Source organism: Somniosus microcephalus, chromosome 4, assembly GCF_052327205.1.
Source record: "Somniosus microcephalus isolate GS21.2 chromosome 4, FLI_Smic_1.0, whole genome shotgun sequence".
Taxonomy (NCBI): Eukaryota; Metazoa; Chordata; class Chondrichthyes; order Squaliformes; family Somniosidae; genus Somniosus; species Somniosus microcephalus.
This window is the reverse complement of record NC_140990.1, coordinates 88272015-88293436: the sequence shown is the minus strand read 5'-3', so window position 1 is coordinate 88293436 and position 21422 is coordinate 88272015. Positions and strand designations below refer to the sequence as shown.

General features: G+C 47.7%; 1 pseudogene; it reads right to left on the bottom strand.

The window, feature by feature from the left end:
- Window positions 1-14811: 14811 nt before the first annotated feature.
- On the bottom strand, window positions 14812-20637 carry LOC147119466 (uncharacterized; annotated as a pseudogene).
- Between the last annotated feature and the right edge of the window lie 785 nt (window positions 20638-21422).

Here is a 21422-nt window from a genome sequence, read left to right as displayed (position 1 = left end):
ATAGAATATAAGAGCAAGGAGGTTATGATGGAGCTGTATAAAACACTGGTTAGGCCACAGCTGGAATACTGTGTGCAGTTCTGGTCGCCACACTACAGGAAGGATGTGATAGATTTGGAGAGGGTGCAGAGGAGATTCACCAGGATGCTACCAGGGCTGGAACGCTTCAGCTATGAAGAGAGACTGGGCAGATTGGGTTTGTTTTCCTTGGAGCAGAGGAGGCTGAGGGGGGACATGATTGAGGTGTACAAAATTATGAGGGGCATAGATAGGATGGATACTAAGGAGCTTTTTCCCTTAGTAGAAGGGTCAATAACTAGGGGGCACAGATTCAAGGTAAAGGGCGGGAGGTTTAGAGGGGATTTGAGAAAGAACTTTTTCACCCAGAGGGTGGTTGGAGCCTGGAACTCACTGCCCGGAAGGGTTGTGGAGGCTGGAACCCTCACAACATTCAAGACGCATTTGGATGAGCACTTGAAATGCCATAGCATACAAGGCTATGGACCAAATGCTGGAATATGGGATTAGATTAGACAGGGCGTGATGGCTGGTGCGGACATGATGGGCCGAAGGGCCTCTATCCGTGCTGTATAACTCTATGACTCTATGACCATTTGCAGAAGGGAGTTCCAAACTTCTACCACCCTTTGTGTGTAGAAATGTTTCCTAATTTCACTCCTGAAAGGTCTGGCTCTAATTTTTAGACTATGCCCCCAGTCCTAGAATCCCCAACCAGCAGAAATAGTTTCTCTCTATCTACCCTATCTGTTCCCCTTAATATCCTGAAAACATCGATCAGATCACACCTTAACCTTCTAAATTCTAGGAAATACAACCCTAATTTGTGTAATCTCTCCCCGTAACTTAACCCTTGAAGTCTGGGTATCATTCTGGTAAACCTACGCTGCACTCCCTCCAAGGCCAATATATCCTTCCTAAGGTGTGGTGCCCAGAACTGCTCACAGTACTCCAGGTGTGGTCTAACCAGGGTTTTATACAGCTGCAGGGTTTTGGCCTCAGCTGGAGTCTTGTGTACAGTTCTGGGCACCACACTTTAGAAAGGATGTCAAGGCCTTGGAGAGGGTACAGAGGAGGTTGACCAGGACGGTACCAGGAATGAGGGACTTGAGTTATGTGGAGAGATTGGAGAAGCTGGGATTGTTGGTGAGTATTTTTCTCTTTTCAAACCTTAACTCTGTGGTTTATAGTTTCTAAAGTCTCTGTGGTGTAGCGGGGACTGTTTATAAACCAGGGCCCTTAAATATACCATTTAACTGTTGTGTAATTGGTGGGATTGATTTGATTTAATTTAATTTAAATTAATTAAAGGGTAATTCATGGCAGGACAGCCCGGTGCCGTGGTATGCTCCTCCTGCGCTATGTGGGAACTCAGGGACACTTCCTGTGTTCCTGACAACCATGTGTGCAGGAAGTGTGTCCAGTTGCAGCTACTGGCAGACCGTATTGCGGTGCTGGAGCAGCGAGTGGATACATACTGGACCATTCGTGATGCTGAGGACATCATGAATAGCACATTTAATCAGTTGGTCACACCGCAGATAAAGGTGGCACAGGCAGAAAGGGAACGGGTGACCAACAGGCAGAGTAGTAGGCGCAGGCAGGTAGTGCAGGGGTCCCCTGTGGTCATCCCCCTCTCAAACAGATATACCGCTTTGGATACTGATGGAGGGGATGGCTTACCAGGGGAAGGCAGCAGCATCCAACTTCCTGGCACCAGGGGTGGCTCTGCTGCAAAGGACGGGAGGAAAAAGAGGGGTAGAGCTATAGTAATAGGGGATTCTATTGTAAGGGGAATAGATAGGCATTTCTGCGGCCGCAAACGAGACTCCAGGATGGTGTGTTGCCTCCTTGGTGCAAGGGTCAAGGATATCTCAGAGCGGCTGCAGAACATCTTGGAAGGGGAGGGTGAACAGCCAGTTGTCATGGTACATATAGGTACCAACGATATAGGTAAAAAACGGGATGAGGCCCTAAAAGCTGAGTATAAGGAGTTAGGAGGTAAATTAAAAAATAGTACCTCAAAGGTAGTAATCTCAGGATTGCTACCAGTGCCACGTGCTAGTCAGAGTAGAAATGGAAGAATATTTCAGATGAATACGTGGCTAGAGGAATGGTGCCAGGGGGAGGGATTCAAATTCCTGGGACATTGGAACCGGTTCTGGGGGAGGTGGAACCAGTTCAAACCGGACGGTTTGCACCTGGGAAGGGCCGGGATCGATGTCCTAGGGGGAGTGTTTGCTAGTGCTCTGGGGGAGGGTTTAAACTAAAATGGCAGGGGTTTGGGAACCTGAGCAGGGGGACAGAGCTAAGGGAAACGAGGATAAAAGCAAAAGATAGGAAGGAGAAAAACAAAAGTGGCAGTCAGAGAAATCAATGGTTTAAATCAAACATGGCCACAGTAAATAATAATTCTAATAGGTCTAAGAGCGTTAAAAAAACAAGCCTGAAGGCTTTGTGTCTTAATGCGCGGAGCATTCGTTATAAGGTGGATGAATTAGCTGCGCAAATAGAGGTAAACGAATATGATTTGATTGGGATTAAGGAAACATGGCTCCAGGGTGGCGAAGGCTGGGAACTCAACATCCAGGGGTATTCAATATTCAGGAAAGGGAGGTGGGGTAGCATTGCTGGTTAAAGAAGGGATTAACACAATTGTAAGGAAGGATATTACCTCTGATGTGGAATCTGTATGGGTAGAACTAAGAAATACCAAGGGACAGAAAACGTTATTGGGAGTGGTATATAGACCTCCAAACAGTAATGCAGAGGTTGGGGATGGCATTAAAAGGGAAATTAGAGAAGTGTGCAAAAAGGGCACAGCAGTCATCATGGGTGACTTTAATCTACATATAGATTGGGCTAACCAAATTAGTAACAATACTGTGGAGGAGGAATTCCTGGAATGTTTAAGGGATGGTTTCCTGGACCAATATGTCGAGGAACCAATCAGAGATCAGGCCATCTTAGACTGGGTATTATGTAATGAGAAAGGATTAATTAGCAATCTTGTTGTACGAGACCCCTTGGGTCGGAGCGATCATAATATGATCGAATTCTTCATTAAGATAGAGAATGAAGTAGTTGACTCAGAGACTAGGGTCCTGAACTTAAATAAAGGAAACTACGATGGTCTGAGGCGTGAATTAGGTAGGATTGATTGGGGAATGTCACTCAAAGGGTTAACGGTGGATAGGCAATGGCAAACATTCAAAGACCGCATGGATGAACTACAGAATTTCTTCATCCCAGTTTGGCATAAAAATAAAACATAAAAGGTGACTCAACCGTGGCTAACGAGGGAAATCAGGGATAGCATAAGATCCAAGGAGAGGACATATAAATTGGCCAGAAAAAGCAGTAATCCAGAGGATTGGGAGCAGTTTAGGATTCAACAAAGGGATTAATTACGAAAGGGAAAATAGAATATGAGAGTAAGCTTGCAGGGAACATAAAAACTGACTGTAAAAGCTTTTCTTGATATGTGAAAAGAAAAAGATTGGTGAAGTCAAGCATAGGTCCCTTGCAGTCAGAATCAGGGGAATTTATAATGGGGAACAAAGAAATGGCAGACCAATTAAATACATATTTTGGTTCTGTCTTCACAAAGGAGGACACAAATAACCTCCCAGAAATGTCGGGGAACATAGGGTCTGATGAAAGGGAGGAACTGAATGAAATCAGTATTTGTAGGGAAATGGTGTTAGGGAAATTGATGGGATTGAAGGCCGATAAATCCCCAGGGCCTGATAATCCACATCCTGGGGTACTTAAGGAAGTGGCCCTAGAAATAGTAGATGCATTGCTGATCATCTTCCAACATTCGATGGAATCTGGAACAGTACCCATGGATTGGAGGGTAGCTAATGTTACCCCACTATTCAAAAAAGGTGGTAGAGAGAAAACGGGGAATTACAGACCGGTAAGCCTGACATCGGTAGTGGGAAAAATGCTAGAATCCATTATAAAAGATGTAATAGCAGATCACTTGGAAAACAGTGACAGCATCGGACAAAGTCAACATGGATTTACAAAAGGTAAATCGTGCTTGACTAATCTACTGGAATTTTTTGAGGATGTAACTAGTAAAATAGATAAGGGAGAACCAGTGGATGTGGTGTATTTGGACTTTCAGAAGGCTTTCGATAAGGTCCCACATAAGAGATTAGCGTGTAAAGTTAAGGCACATGGGATTGGGGGCAAGGTATTGACTTGGATAGAGAACTGGTTGGCAGATAGAAAGCAAAGAGTTGGAATAAACAGGTCTTTTTCCGAGTGGCAGGCAGTGACTAGTGGGGTACCACGGGGATCGGTCCTAGGACCCCAGCTATTCACAATATATATATTAATGATCTAGACAAGGGAACTAGATGTAACAGCTCCAAATTTGCAGATGACCCAAAGCTGGGTGGGCGTGTGTGCTGTGAGGAGGATGCCAAGAAACTACAGGATGATTTGGACAGGTTGGGTGATTGGGCAGAAGCATGGCAGATGCAATATAATGTGGATAAATGTGAGGTTATCCACGTTGGTGTCAAAAACAGGAAGGCAGATTATTATCTGAACGGCAATAGATTGGGAGAAGTGGAAGTGCAACGAGACCTGGGTGTCCTTGTGCACCAGTCGCTGCAGGTAAGCACGCAGGTGCAGCAGGCGGTTAAGAAGGCTAATGGTATGTTGGCCTTCATAGCGAGAGGGTTTGAGTGCAGGAACAAGGATGTCTTGATACAGTTGTACAGGGCCTTGGTGAGACCACATCTTGAGTATTGTGTGCAGTTTTGGTCACCTTATCTGAGGAAGGATATTCTTATCATGGAAGGAGTTCAGCGAAGATTCACCAGACTGATACCTGGGATGGCAGGAATGACGTATGAGGAGAGATTGGGTCGATTGGGCTTGTACTCGCTGGAGTTTAGAAGAATGAGAGGGGATCTCATTGAAACTTATAAAATTCTGGCAGGACTGGACAGACTAGATGCAGGGAGGATGTTCCCGATAGTCGGGGAATCCAGAACCAGGGGTTACAGTCTAAGGATAAGTGGTAGGCCTTTTACGACAGAAATGAGGAGGAATGTCTTCACCCAGAGGGTGGTGAACCTGTGGAATTCTCTATCACAGAAGGCAGTAGAGGCCAATTCATTAAATATATTCAAGAAGGAGTTGGATATATTTCTTAAGGCTCAAGGTGTAAGAATTCGCAATAATTTACAGTTCTGAAGATTCATTTTTTTGATTAAAGAATCCCTGGGCATTGTGCTTTTAAATTTCCAGGGGAAAAAAATGGCTGTCGCACCACATGGCCGAAGACAAAGAGGCTTGGAAAGCAGCTTTCTGTGTCTGGAAGTAAGGTTCAACGAAGACAAAGGCAGAAGAGACTTTTGTATCTTGAATGGGATCCGTTTAAGAATTGAATGGGTCTAAATCACCCAGCACTGGACAATAGAGCAGTTGTATTTCCCTTTTGTTTCAGCCCAGGGAGCTCCAGAAGACACATTAATCCAGTCCAACCACTCTGAGTTAGCCAATCACAGCTTTCTCTTGTATATTGGACCCTTTGGGTGGGGAATTTTGCACACAGCCCTTGCAAGGCAGAATGGCAGGGGCCTCACCAGGTATAAAGATAGCTGCTGAAAAGCTATCGCTCTCTCTTACTTCGCTGGACCACAGGTGAGCAGAGTGTCCTGACTCCTCAACAAGGCAACCTAGCAGGAGTTTGGGGTGTGATTTGAGGGTAATTGCTAAGATTGTTTAAATAACATTGTAGCCATTGTATCCCTCGTTTTTGCCGTCTGCAACCACCCCGTTATATAGTTTTAATGTAATTACTGTGTTCGTGTGGTGTAGTTTATTCTTTGGATTGTAGTTCATTTAGGTAATAAAACTGGATTTTTCTCTCATCCAAACCACTTGATCCATTTTAATATCATTAATTATAAGTTCCTCCACTCAGAACTAAAGGAGGGGTAGCGATTCGGTACCGCTGTTTTAAAATTGGTTTTATTGGAATTGGTCTGAGTGCAGGCGTAGGATCCTCTCCGTGCTTGGGACCAGTTTGTGACAACTCCAAGTTGAGCAGAGGCGTAGGACCCTCTCCGTGCTTGGGATCATTTTGATTACATTGTGTAACTAAGATTGCAACATTTTATAATAACTTATGATGTAAAAAAGTGATTGTAAATTTGGTTTACACTGTATAATTCTACAAGCGTGTAGGGGTATGAGGCCCCTTATTGAAAATTGAAGTATCTGTAAGATGCCTACTGTACCATGGTTTTTTTCTTGAATTTAAGGGGAATAGACGGGACGGGGATCAGTGGCAGATAGCTATTAGGTAAATACAGTGGATGGTTGTTTGTGAGGGGTCAGAAATCATTGCTCATTTCTTCAAGAGGATACTACAAGCAAGCTGGAAGTATCCAAGGGCGGACTGTAAGAATTCGCAATAATTTACAGTTCTGAAGATTCATTTTTTTGATTAAAGAATCCCTGGGCATTGTGCTTTTAAATTTCCAGGGGAAAAAAATGGCTGTCGCACCACATGGCCGAAGACAAAGAGGCTTGGAATGCAGCTTTCTGTGTCTGGAAGTAAGGTTCAATGAAGACAAAGGCAGAAGAGACTTTTGTATCTTGAATGGGATCCGTTTAAGAATTGAACGGGTCTAAATCACCCAGCACTGGACAATAGAGCAGTTGTATTTCCCTTTTGTTTCAGCCCAGGGAGCTCCGGAAGACACATTAATCCAGTCCAACCACTCCGAGTTAGCCAATCACAGCTTTCTCTTGTGTATTGGACCCTTTGGGCGGGGAATTTTGCACACAGCCCTTGCAGGGCAGAACGGCAGGGGCCTCACCAGGTATAAAGATAGCTGCTGAGAAGCTATCTCTCTCTCTTACTTCGCTGGACCACAGGTGAGCAGGGTGTTCTGACTCCTCAACAAGGCAACCTAGCAGGAGTTTGGGGTGGTGATTTGAGGGTAATTGCTAAGATTGTTTAAATAACATTGTAGCCATTGTATCCCTCGTTTTCGCCGTCTGCAACCACCCCGTTATATAGTTTTAATGTAATTACTGTGTTCGTGTGGTATAGTTTATTCTTTGGATTGTAGTTTATTTAGGTAATAAAACTGGATTTTTCTCTCATCCAAACCACTTGTTCCGTTTTAATATCATTAATTATAAGTTCCTCCACTCAGAACTGAAGGAGGGGTAGCGATTCGGAACCGCTGTTTTAAAATTGGTTTTATTGGAATTGGTCTGAGTGCAGGCAAAGGCTGCAAGACCAGGAAAATTACTTTAAACCAGTTTAAAGAAGCCCCCCAACCCTTACAATGGCGAGCCAGGTAGGAGTGGAGGCAGTTTTTGATTTCATAAGTGGTCTGGATCTGGAGAAAGTACCAGCTCTTGTTTCTCTCGTTTTCAGTATGTGGGTAGCCCTGCGGATTTTAGCGGCAGTGTGTAGGCTGAGCTATCGGGGTATAGGTGGCTGGGTTAGGAAGAGCGTGAAGAGAGAGCAGGAGGAGGTCCACGAGGTTAAACCTGGGGCTCAGTATAAGAAAGAGTGGCACCAGGAGGGGAACAGTCCCTCCCAGGCTAGGTTAAATTGCTATGGGTGTGGGAAAGACGGTCACTGGAGAAAAGACTGTAAGAATCCCTGGAAGGATAGCAAGGGAAAGAATCCCCCAGCCCCAGCCCAAAGGGTGGAGACAGGAATCTCCCCCGCCTCAGTCGAGTCGCTACTGGAGGTAATGTGGTCCCTCCTGACCAACCAGGGAAAGGTAGCAGCCATCAATGGTGCTGCAAACCCCTCGCCCACCTCTGCCTCCCCACAATGACTGGCCAGTATGCTGGTCAAAGAGGGTGCACGTGCAGCCACTTTCTGGGACCCATATGGGTCCGGGCCAATGGCAGTGATTACAGGCAGGGATGGGGCACAGAGAAATTCAGAAAAATTGTACAAGTCAAGTTCTAGTTCACAGCTTGTAAAAACAGGCGCTGTGGCTTGTTTCCAGAGTAAAGTTGTCCAGCCCACAAATTGGGACACTTCCCCGCCGCAGTGGGACCTAAATGTTGGCCAAAGTGTAAATTCAAACCAAAGTTTAAATTTGGAAAGGTTATCTGGCTTAGAAATGGAGAAACAGCAGCCTGGGATCAGAACTCAGCAGGCTGCTGCCCATCCATTCACAAATCGCTTGGAGACTGCCCGGCGCAGTCGCGAACCCGGAACACCCAGCAACTCCTTTCCTCTGCGGGGCCGAGCGCGCAAGCGCAGTCGGCCGTTTAAAGATCCCTGCTGCTCAGTTTAAACGCGCAGGCGCAGAAGCCTGCTTGGAAGACCCAGCGGTTCTTCCAACCTTTTTTAAAGAGACCGAACGCGCAGGCGCGGTTGCCTGTGCTAGTGTAGCAGTTCCCCAGCCCATTAAAGAAATTGTTCGCGCAGGCTGTGAAACCCTAGCGGCCCCTCTTCTGTTTTCCCGCGCAGGCGTGATCGCCTGTTTGAAGCCAGAGGCTTCACAGCCTCTGCCGCGGGACTCAGGGGAGAAGGTTCACGCAGGTGCACTCGCCTGCTTAAAGGGACCAGCTTCCCAGCCAGCCTCTAGAATGGTTCCCCCCATGATGTGGGACCCCGGGGAGGCAGGGATAGCAATCCCTCTTACAGGGGACACAGAGGGGGAGCTGGCACCAGGTTATGGACCTGGAGAGGAGGATTTGCAGCCACCAGCAGCGGGTGGTGAGGGAATACCTGCCCCCAGCACAGGAGTGGACAGGGAAAAGGAGGCAAACCCAGAGTACCGGCAGGCTGCCAGGTATCTTATACAGTGCAGGCTGTTGGCACTAGGGGGAGAAGGCTCCCAGCCAGCTAGGGCTGTGACCCAAGCTCAGGGTCCGCCAGCCAAAGTTTCCCCCACTAAGACGCCCCTCAGAAGGTCTCAGCGGGCCCGCGAGCCCGAGACAAGATGGTCACCCACTTTACAGTGGAGTAGGGCGGTCTCCCGAGCCAGGGAGAAGCCAGAGAACAGAGGCCCCCACTCAACAGCCATAAGCTGCGAGGGACCAGAGACAGGAGGCAGTCCAGCTTTGCTGCAGCCAGCAGCAATCTGCGACAATGCCAGAGATTAGCCTGGCCGTCCAGAGACGGGCGGCATTTGAATTATAGCTTTGGTGTGAATATAGCGTGCTTTTAAGGTGTATTTTAAGTTTTGTTGATTTAACTGGTAGTTTAAAGAGTTTAAGTTTACATGTGTGCCGAATGTTTGTATTTTGGTCCGAGGTCAAGGGACCCGACCATGTCTCCACCTAAGGCAGCAGGTCAGTGAGACCTGGCTGCATGTCCTTTTAAGTTTTTGCAGGAGATTGGAAAATGAAGCAGCCATGTTCACCCAGCCCGAGCTGGGCATCGAATGAAGATACGGATACGGAATGTTGGGGATCACCTCGCCACTGGATGAATCCAGGAGACCCCGCAGCGATCTTCGGGAAAAACCGGACAGGATCCGGAGGAACTTGCCTACTCCTCCTACGGGGAGGAGATGGCTCCAGCTGGGTGGGGCACGGCCCCCAACCCAGCACTATCCTGACCGAAGTTCACTTGCGGGAGACCTCGCTGTTGAGGAGTCACGATGGGGAAGCACAGGCACCTTGTGATAGGGACGCATTCCTCGGGGGTGGGTGGTGATGGCCTGGGAAAGATCGTATAGAGGAGGGGGAGACCCAAGAGTCACGTGGGTGCGTTCGGGGAAGGTTCACCCGGGGGCCCACGGGCAAAGTGAGGGTAAGTGTAGTTGGGAAGGATGAGTGGGTGGCCGGATCAGTGTGGGGCCAGGGAGAGCCGCCACACAGGCACCCATCATTTTCTATAGCCAGTCGAGGGTAGACGGGAGGGGGAAAGACTGGGAGTCGAGATCCCATGCTCCCCGGTCTCGGTCTGTGCTAAGGTATATTTTAAACAGGAGGGGTACCCCGCCTCCACAAAAGGACAAGGGAACGGCTCGGGGCTGGTGGAGCAGACTGGTCTGTAAATCCATTCTGCCTGTTTTAAAGTTTAAGACAATCAACAGGGGGGGTGGAAGGTACTTTTACTGCCCAAGTGGGAGGAGCAATACCCACTCGAATTTCGTGACCCATCATCGGCACGTGATGATCGGGGTTCATTTAAGCATGTTGTTTAATGATTTTTTTGTATTTTGTGTTGCAGTCCCAAGTTTAACAGAGGCGTAGGATCCTCTCTGTGCTTGGGACCAGTTTGTGACAACTCCAAGTTGAGCAGAGGCGTAGGACCCTCTCCGTGCTTGGGATCATTTTGATTACATTGTGTAACTAAGATTGCAACATTTTGTAATAACTTATGATGTAAAAAAGTGATTGTAAATTTGGTTTACACTGTATAATTCTACAAGCGTGTAGGGGTATGAGACCCCTTATTGAAAACTGAAGTATCTGTAAGATGCCTACCGTACCATGGTTTTTTTCTTGAATTTAAGGGGAATAGATGGGATGGGGATCAGTGGCAGATAGCTATTAGGTAAATACAGGGGATGGTTGTTTGTGAGGGGTCAGAAATCATTGCTCATTTCTTCAAGAGGATACTACAAGCAAGCTGGAAGTATCCAAGGGCGGACTGTAAGAATTCGCAATAATTTACAGTTCTGAAGATTCATTTTTTTGATGAAAGAATCCCTGGGCGTTGTGCTTTTAAATTTCCAGGGGAAAAAAATGGCTGTCGCCACATGGCCGAAGACAAAGAGGCTTGGAATGCAGCTTTCTGTGTCTGGAAGTAAGGTTCAATGAAGACAAAGGCAGAAGAGACTTTTGTATCTTGAATGGGATCCGTTTAAGAACTGAATGGGTCTAAATCACCTAGCATGCTGGACAATAGAGCAGTTGTATTTCCCTTTTGTTTAAGCCCAGGGAGCTCCGGAAGACACATTAATCCAGTCCAACCACTCCGAGTTAGCCAATCACAGCTTTCTCTTGTGTATTGGACCCTTTGGGTGGGGAATTTTGCACACAGCCCTTGCAAAGCAGAACGGCAGGGGCCTCACCAGGTATAAAGATAGCGGCTGAGAAGCTATCTGGCCTCTCTTACTTCGCTGGACCACAGGTGAGCAGAGTGTTCTGACTCCTCAACAAGGCAACCTAGCAGGAGTTTGGGGTGGTGATTTGAGGATAATTGCTAAGATTGTTTAAATAACATTGTAGCCATTGTATCCCTCATTTTCGCCGTCTGCAACCACCCCGTTATATAGTTTTAATGTAATTACTGTGTTCGTGTGGTATAGTTTATTCTTTGGATTGTAGTTTATTTAGGTAATAAAACTGGATTTTTCTCTCATCCAAACCACTTGTTCCGTTTTAATATCAATAATTATAAGTTCCTCCACTCAGAACTGAAGGAGGGGTAGCGATTCGGAACCGCTGTTTTAAAATTGGTTTTATTGGAATTGGTCTGAGTGCAGGCAAAGGCTGCAAGACCAGGAAAATTACTTTCAACCAGTTTAAAGAAGCCCCCAACCCTTACAAAGGGATCAAGGGATATGGGGAGAAGGCAGGGACAGGGTACTGAGTTTGGATGATCAGCCATGATCGCATTGAATGGCGGAGCAGGCTCGAGGGGCTGAATGGCCCACTCCTGCTCCTATCTTCTATGTTTCTATGAACCGGTGGACACCACCTGCTCCCTCTCCAGGGCCACCCGGGCAGGGACAAGACCACGGGAGAGAGGCAGGCAGCCAGAGTGATCCCCCCCCATGGGCCCCGCCCATCCTGGACCTACAAATTACTGTTTTCACCAGGCCCAAGAGCAGGTCCAGGAGAAGATCCTCCGACTTACCCACCCCCCCTCCACCCCGGGCGGGCAAAGAGTAGGAGCGTGGGGCTAAAGTGTAACCAAGAGTTGAGGAGCAGCCCCTTCAGGTAACTATACAGGGGCTGCAACCTCTCACACTGAAAATATACACGGCCCATGGAGTCCTCTAGGCCACAGAAACCACATCTGGCCTTGGAGTCCGGAAAGGAGTTTAAAAACGATTGCACACGACAGCTCCCTGCAACAGTCTCCACCCCAGCTCCCCAATGGTGCAGGGAAGGTCTCCCGCGTAGAGAGCCCTCCATTGGGGAACCTCGCCTCCGCCAGACAGCAAGATGACCCACCAGTCTGATTGAGATTGGGCAATAAACAAATTAATCAATAAATGATACAGAAACCTGAGTCCCCGGGTCCTCAGCCCTGGTGTGAAGTACGCTGGCCACCAATCTTCTGTTACTAACTCGCACCTCAGGCCCCACCCAGTCTGGTTTAATTGCTAAATGTTTTCTAACTCGGGTTCAGGCCTATCATTCTGAGGGAAACAAGGCCTCATTTATTGGTGTGTCCCACCCGAGCGGCTGTTAATGGCTTTAATAAACTGGCAGCAAGGTTTTTTAAAGGTGGAAAGTGGTGAAAAATGCCACTAGCGATGCCTCAAAACTCACGGACAGAGAAATCCACTTCATCAGCGCCCCTGCCACAGGACTCAATATCCACCCCCTCCACCACTGGTGCACTGTGTCTGCAGTATGTACGGTCTACAAGATGACCACGGTCAGGCCCTGTGGAGTCAAGGGCCAGGCAGCAGAATGGATGGAAAGATCGCTACAAACTTCCCTTAACTCCAACCCTCCGATTTCTGTTTTGTAGCCATCTTTCCATCCATTCTGCTGCCTGGCCCTTCACTCCACACGGCCTGACCTTGGTCATCTTCTAGATCTTACATACTGTTATGGATAGCAAGCTGGTTACAGAAAACAGGGTTTAAGAGTGGCAAAAGGTGGGAAATGGTGTTCCACAGGGATCAGTGCTGGGACCACTCTTACTCAGCATTTACATAAACTATTTGGACTCAGGAATCAGAGGTACAATTCCAAAATTTGTCAATGACACCAAATTGGGAGGTAGAGTTAATACTGAGGAAGACTGTGACAAAATCATGGGTTAAACTCCCTCTCTAACAGCACTGTGGGAGTACCTTCATCACACGGACTGCAGCGGTTCAAGAAGGTGGCTCACCGCCCCCTTCTCAAGAGCAACTAGGGATGGGCAATAAATGCTGGCCTTACCAGCGACGCCCACATCCGATGAACGAATATTAAAAAATCGCAAGACTTCCAGAATGGGAGGGTAATTAGCAAATTAATTTTAAGAAAGGTGGTGCATTTTGGTAGGAAAATAAGAATCTAAATGGGGTAGAGGAGCAAAGGGATCTCGGGGTCCAGATACACAAATCACTAAAAGTAGCGACGCAGGTTAATGAGGCCATAACAGGAGCAAACAATGGACTGGGGATCATTTCTAGAGGGATAGAATTGAAAAGCAGAAAAGTTATGTTAAACTTGTATCGAACCTTGGTTAGACCACACTTGGCGTACAGTGCACAGTTCTGGTCTCCATATTATAAAAAGGATATAGAGACACTGGAGAAGGTGGAAAAAGGCTTTGCAAGGATGATCCCAGAACTGAGAGGATATACTTATCAGGAAAGGCTGAACAGGCTGGGGCTCTTTTCTCTAGAATAAAGAGAAGACTGATGGGTGACCTGATCGAGGTCTTTAAGATTATGAAAAGGATATATAGGGTGGACCTGGAGAAAATGTTTCCACTTGTGGGGGAGTCTAAAACTACAGGTCATAAATATAACACAGTCTCTAATAAATCCAATGGGGAATTCAGGGGAAACTTCTTCACCCAAAGAGAGGTAAGAATGTGGAACGTGCTACCACAAGGAGTAGTTGAGGCGAATAGCACAGATACATTCATGGGAAAGGTAGATAAGCACATGAGGGAGAAAGGAATAGAAGGATATGCTAATAGGGTTAGATGAAGAGTGGTGGGAGGAGACTCGTGTGGAGCAGAAACACCGGCATTGACCAGTTGGGCCGAATGGCCTGTTCCTGTGCTGTAGACTCTGTAATTCTATGTAACTCTGTGTAACTATGTCTTCTGACTCCTGACGTAGCTGGAAAAGCTTTTACTATTATTACCAGAATTGTACACCATCTTCCAAAAGATCTCTTAGCCTCTCTAATGGCTGCTTTTGACTCCCTCAATTGTGGGTGATATTTGTCCCTATTCTCCTATAAACTGAATTCATCTTGATCTGAACTGGGTTCAATGTAAGACAGTTCGGGGAGTCAGGAATCATTCACCCCGAGACCTACGCTGGCCGGTAAAACCCCAGACGGTTCCTCAGTAAGGATTCCTCTGGTTCCTCGGTGTATATTTGTCAGGATACTGAAGCCCAGCTTTCTTACCATCCACTCCTGGAGGCCCCACTCCCTGAGCCTACAACCTTCAGCAGGGTCAGTGGTGGAGTTCCACAGCGGGAGTGATCCCAGAGTAACGGTTGGGATCGCAACCCCGTGGATGTTCTGGGTTGTGTATTTTTAGTTATCCTGGTGACTAACACACACGTATCAATAAAACAGGGAATTCCTGGAAACACGCTGCAGGTTCTTCTTTATCTGGAGATCAAATGTCTGTTGTATAATTGTACCAGCAGTTAACAGGCTCCTGTGAACTCCTCCGTCTGCTATTTTAATGCAGACTTTAACCAATTTATATTTTAACCTGCCTTAAAATGGTAGACTCAGGACTGTCACATAAACACTTTACATCTTCTTAGAATAATTACCAGTCATTTTTAGACTGGAAACTTAAACCTGCCGTTTCGCTTTCAGTCAGGAACTGATTGCAGTTTGACACCAATCTCTGATTTGACAGCACGTTTCCAGCATTCACCGTTGTTCTTCCTGACTCTAAACACAGTTGTAAAGGAGCCTTCTGTTCCGTGCCTAGGAGCTCTGAACCATGGAAGAGAGCGGATGGGACACATTTCTTACAGGCCTCAAGATTAACCCTCGCGGCGACTTTGCTGTCAATGAAGAGAGACGAGAAAGATTAAAGTGCCATTTGCCTCTTTCAGTGTGGCCCTGAAGGACTGTGTCCAGGATGAAGTTCTGTTCCCGCCGTACGATCCTCCCCCAGATTGTCCTTTCTGAGCTCCAGCCAGGTGATGCTACAAGGCAAAAATCTACAACAATGTATTTAACACAAAGCTGACACATATCCAGAATATTAAACTCCAGCCCAGTTATAGGGGTCATTAACCTCAGCAGAAATAAATCCCAACTGTCAGAATGAACATGGTTCAGTCCTGGATGTGATTAACAGCAGCAATAACAGCAGGATTCAACCCCTGCAGTGACTTGTGAACTTGCTGGTGTCTCAGCAGGGTGGATGACTGAGTGAATCCCTTCCCACATACTGAGCAGGTGAACAGCCTCTCCCCAGTGTGAACTTGCTGGTGTGTCAGCAGGGTGGATGAAAGAGTGAATCCCTTCCCACACACGGAGCAGGTGAACGGCCAATCCCCAGTGTGAGTGCGTTCGTGTTGTATCAGTTTCCTTTTGCTTTTAAAACTTTTCTCACAGTCAGAACATTTAAAAGGTCTCTCATCAATGTGAACAAGTTGATGATCAGTGAGGTGGGATGAGCGAGTGAATCCCTTCCCACACACGGAGCAGGTGAACGGCCTCTCCCCAGTGTGGGTGTGCTGGTGTACAGTGAGTTCAGATGACTGCCTGAACCCAGTCCCGCAGTGAGAGCACCTGAACAGTTTCTTGTCAGTGTGAACACGTTGATGGCACATCAGTTCCCTGGAACTTTTATAGCACTTCCCGCAGTTCGAGCATTTAAAAGGTCTCTCCTCAGTGTGAACTCGCTGGTGTGTCAGCAGGTTGGATGAATTAGTGAATCCCTTCCCACACTCGGAGCAGGTGAATGGCCTCTCCCCAGTGTGGGTGCGTTGGTGTCTCAGCAGACCATTGGAGCTTTTAAAGCTCAGCTCACACTTAGAACATTTATAAGGTCTCCTATCAGAATGAACAAGCTGGTGTTTCAGCAGGTTGGATGACTGAGTGAATCTCTTCCCACACACGGAGCAGGTGAACGGTCTCTCCCCAGTGTGAACTCGCTGGTGTTGCAGCAGTGTGGTTGAATGAGTGAATCCATTTCCACACACAGAGCAGAAGAATGGCGTGTCTCCAGTGTGAACTCGCTGGTGTCTGGTCAGGTAGGATGAGTGAGTGAATCCCTTCCCACACGTGGAGCAGGTGAACGGCCTCTCCCCGGTGTGACTGCGTCAATGAGTTTTCAGGTGGGACGGGCAACTGAACCCCTTTCCACAGTCGCCACATTTCCACAGTTTCTCCATGGTGCGGGTGTCCTTGCGTCCCTCCAGGTTGGACAATCGATTGAAGCCTCGTCCACACACAGAACTCGCATATGGTTTCTCCCCGCTGTGAATGGTGCGATGATTTTTCAGGCTGTGTAACTGGTTAAAGCTCTTTTACAGTCAGTTCATTGGAACACTCTCACTCGGGTGTGTGTGTCTCGGCGCTTTTCCAGTCACACTGATGTTTGAAATCTTTTCCCATAGAAAGAACAGAGGAAAAGGCCGATGATATTCAGGTCCTGATGAATCGAGTGACTCTGTCAGATCTTGACGTGATGTTTGGTTTGAGTTTCCCGCCTGTAAATCCTCCCCTTCTCACTCCCTGTAAAATGAGTTTACAAAAGTCATCACTGTAAGTGCAGGATATACATTCAGAAAAGACAATTCTAGTTTCTATGGAACATTCTCTCCTCTCTTGTTCCCCCAAAGCTGTAAATCCCCGTCCCACACACTCTCCCTCCTCCCTGTGCTGAAATCCAAACCCATCGCACCATCTCCAACATTTCTTTCCTCCACTCCCAGTTTTCCCCCTCCCTCTACTCTGTTGGGTTCAGTTCTACACCCGCTGTGTGCAGAGTGAGAATAAAATCAATGAGTCAATGATTGTCTCTCCTGGTCACTGGGACCCTGAAGCCCCGCCCACTCTTTGTTCCTCTACCAAGATGGCCGCGCATGCGCCGTGCTGCAGGCGGAACCGGTCCGTCTTTCCTCCACCAAGATGGCGGCACGTAGTCCGGGCCTATCACCGAGAAAAAGCCTCACAGCTGCCGTCCGGTGGAACACAGACCGGGCCGCTGGACCACATTCGGGCCTGTGGCCGTTCTCTACCTTTATAAACCCTGCAGCGCGGCCTACCCGCAGTTTATTAATCTCCTGACCCGGCTCCCGCCGACCTGCAGCTCCGCCCGGCGACCGCGCAGGGCTTTCTTCGTAAAGTCGGTGAGGGACACGTGACCCAGGCCCACGGCCTGATTGACGGGAGCTTCCGACCAATAGGGAGCGAGCGGGGTGGGGCTGGAGGAGTGAGCCGGCGGCGGGTCCTCCAACCAATCGGGGAGCCCAAGGGGCGGGACTAGCGCCGGCTGATTGTCTGATCCACAGGGCAGTGAGTTTCTCCAGTCCCTTGTTCAGGGCCCGGGGCCAGGGGAGGCTGTGGGCCTTTATTCCCCTGATTGGACACAAGGCTCTTTGTCTCACAACACACTGGCTCAGATTTTTTAAATGTTTGATTCACCAGAAAATGACGAAGTACAACATCAAATAAATCTTGAATGAAAAGTTTGTATCAGTGATGGTGACCATGAAACTATCGGATTGTGTAAAAACCCATCTGGTTCACTAATGTCATTTAGGGAAGGAAATCTGCCATCCTTACCCGGTCTGGCCTATTGGTGACTTCAGACCCATAGCAATGTGGTTCACTCTTAACTGCCCTCTGAAATGGCCCAGCGAGTCACTCAGTTGTATTCAGAAGGCGGCTCACCACCACCTTCGAGGGCAATTAGAGATGGGCAATAAATACTGGCCTTGCTGGCGATGCCCACATCCTGTGAATGAATTAAAAAAAAACAGTGGTCAGCTTCAGAACGTAAGAATTAGGAGCAGGAGTGGGCCATACGGCCCCTCGAGCCTGCTCCGTCATTCAATATCATGGCTGATCTTCGACCTCAACCCCACCTGACCCACATATCCCTTGATTCCACTAGAGTCCAAAAATCTATCTCAGCCTTGAATATACTCAACGATTCAGCATCCACAGCCCTTTGGGGCAGAGAATTCCAAAGATTCACAACCCTCTGAGTGAAGAAATTCCTCCTCCTCTCTATCTTCAAAGGTCAACCTCTTATCCTGAGATTATGCCACCTATTTCGAGACTCTCCAGCCAGGGGAAACAACCTCTTAGCATCTACCCTGTCAATCCCCCTCAGGATCTTATACGTTTCAATGAGATCACCTCTCATTCCTCCAGGTCCCATCAAGCACTACCAGGGCAGGGATGGCACAGTTTGTAGACAGAGTAAAGCTCCCTCTACATTATCCCATCAAACACTCCCAGGGCAGGTACAACGCAGGTTAGATACAGAGTAAAGCTCCCTCTACATTGTCCCATCAAACACTCCCAGGGCAGGTACAGCATGGGTTAGATACAGAGTAAAGATCGCTCTACACTGTCCCATCAAACACGCCCAGGGCAGGTACAGCATGGGTTAGATACAGAGTAAAGCTCCTTCTACACTGTCTCATCAAACACTCCCAAGGCAGGAACAGCACGGGTTAGATACAGAGTAAAGCTCCCTTTACACTTTCCCATCAAACACTCCCAGAACAGATACAGTATGGGTTAGATACAGTCACTGACACCAACCTCTTGTTGTCTGATATAAACCAACCCTACAGTCACTGACACCAATCTCTTCCTGTCTGATATAAACCAACCCCACAGTCACTGACACCAATCTCCTCCTGTCTGATATAAACCAACCCCACAGGCCCAGAAAGATTAAGCTCAGCCCGTTACTTGGATTGGACTTGTCTCCATTCCCATGTCGAGGGGATTGCTGTACCAGACGGGAGGGGCAACATTTGGGGACTCTCGATTCTCCACCAATTCCCATTCCCCTTCTTTCTGGTGGATAATGGAGGTGCCACTGTGTGTAATGTGCAAGTCAGTAAGAATTGTCATTGAGGATTAATCAGCACTTTCTAATTGGCGTTGTCAAACAGTGGAACTTTTCAGAGAATATATTGTAAATTTTGTACCAAAGGTCAATTTAAGGTTAAAGTAAAATTCATAATTTTATTTTCAAATAACTTCTTATGAAAGTCCTGAATTAAGGGGAACGATCACAGACAATGATTCTTAAAGGGACACTGCAGCCCCAACAAGTCAATCAGCTGTATATCCAGAATATTAATAACCCTATAACTGGCTGGAGTTTAACATCAGCAGAAACAAACTCCAAATGTCAGAATGAACATGGTTCAGTCCTGGATGTGATTAACAGCAGCAAAAACAGCAGAATCCAACCCCGGCAGTCACTTGTGAACTCGCTGGTGTGTCAGCAGGTTGGATGACTGAGTGAATCCCTTCCCACACACGGTGCAGATGAATGGCCTCACCCCAGTGTGAACTCGCTGGTGAATCAGCAGGCCGGATGACTGAGTGAATCCCTTCCCACACACAGAGCAGGTGAATGGTCTCTCCCCAGTGTGAACTCACTGGTGTGTCCGAAGGCCGGATGAACAAGTGAATCCCTTCCCACACACAGAGCAGGTAAACGGCCTCTCCCCGGTGTGAACTCGTTGGTGTGTCAGCAGGCTGGATGAACAAGTGAATCCCTTCCCACACACGGAGCAGGTGAACGGTCTCTCCCCAGTGTGAACTCGCTGGTGTTGAATCAGTTCCTCAGAGCTTTTAAAGCAGTTCGCACAATCGGAGCATTTAAAAGGTCTCACGTCAGTGTGAACTCGCTGGTGTCTCAGATGGTGGGCTGAATTAGTGAATCCCTTCCCACACACTGAGCAGGTGAACGGCCTCTCCCCGGTGTGAACTCGCTGGTGAGTCAGCAGGTTGGATGACTGAGTGAATCCCTTCCCACACATGGAGCAACTGAACGGCCTCTCCCTGGTGTGACTGCGTCGATGAGTTTCCAGCTCAGACGGGTAATTGAATCCCTTCCCACAGTCCCCACATTTCCATGGTTTCTCCGTGGTGCGGGTATCCTTGTCTCTCTCCAGGTTGGACGATCGGTTGAAGCCTCGTCCACACACAGATCACGTGTACAGTTTCTCCTCGCTGTGAATGGTGCGATGTTTTTTCAGGCCATGTAACTGGCTAAAGCTCTTTCCACAGTCAGTGCACAGGAACACTCTCACTCGGGTGTGTGGGGCTCGGTGCTTTTCCAGTCACACTGATGTTGGGGTGATGTTTGGTTTGAGTTTCCTGTCTGTAAACCCACCCCTTCTAATACCCTGTAAAAGGAGTTTACAAAAGACATCACTGTAAGTATAGGATAGAAATTCAGAACAGACAATTCTAGTTTTTATGGAACAATCTTTCGTCTCTTTTTCCCCAAAGCTGTAAATCCCCATCCCACACTCTCTCCCTCCTCCCTCTGCTGAAAGCCAAACCCATAGCACCATCTCCAGCATTTTTCCTTTTAATCGACTTTTCTTCCTCCCCCTGAAAGTGTTGACTCTGATGGGTTCAGTTCTACACTCATGAGGGACTGGAAACCAGCACCCTGCGGGGACCAGACTCTGTCATAAAATAATGGCTTCAGAAGAGAAATTGAAGAAACTATTTGAAAGGTGTTGTGGTGAAATGTTGGGCAGTGCTCAGCATCTCACCCATTGTCTAAGATTAACATTGCACATGTCTGAACCTTTCATCTTTTTCCGAGTAGCAGGCAGTGACTAGTGGGGTACCGCAGGGATCGGTCCTAGGACCCCAGCTATTCACAATATATATTAATGATCTGAACGAGGGAACTAGATGTAATATCTCCAAGTTTGCAGATGACACAAAGCTGGGTGGGCGTGTGTGCTGTGAGGAGGATGCTGAGAAACTCCAGTATGATTTGGACAGGTTGGGTGATTGGGCAGAAGCATGGCAGATGCAATATAACGTGGATGTGCTGCCTTTCTTTAGGAATTTATGTTAGCTTTCCAGCACGGTGGCATAGTGGTTAGCACTGTTGCCTCACAGCGCCAGGGACCCGGGTTCGAATCCGGCCTCGGGCGACTGTCTGTGTGGAGTTTGTACGTTCTCCCCGTGTTTGCGTGGGTTTCCTCCGGGTGCTCCGGTTTCCTCCCACAGTCCAAAGATGTGTGAGTTAGGTTGATTGGCTCTGATAAATTGACCCTTTGTGTTAGGGGGTTAAATACGTGGGGTTACGGGGATCGGGTGGGATATGTGTCGGTGCAGGCTCGATGGGCCGAAATGGCCTCTATCTGCACTGTGGGGTTTCTGTCTGTCTAATTCAGGGGTTTGAGTAATTTGGGTCGATTTCCATTGTGTGCTGCCACCTAGTGGATATTTGGTACCTAGCAAGCGCAGTAAAGCACAGTAAAGCACAGTAAACTACTGTATATCACAGACCTGCAGCCACACATGGTCTGGGAAGTTATATTGTTGTC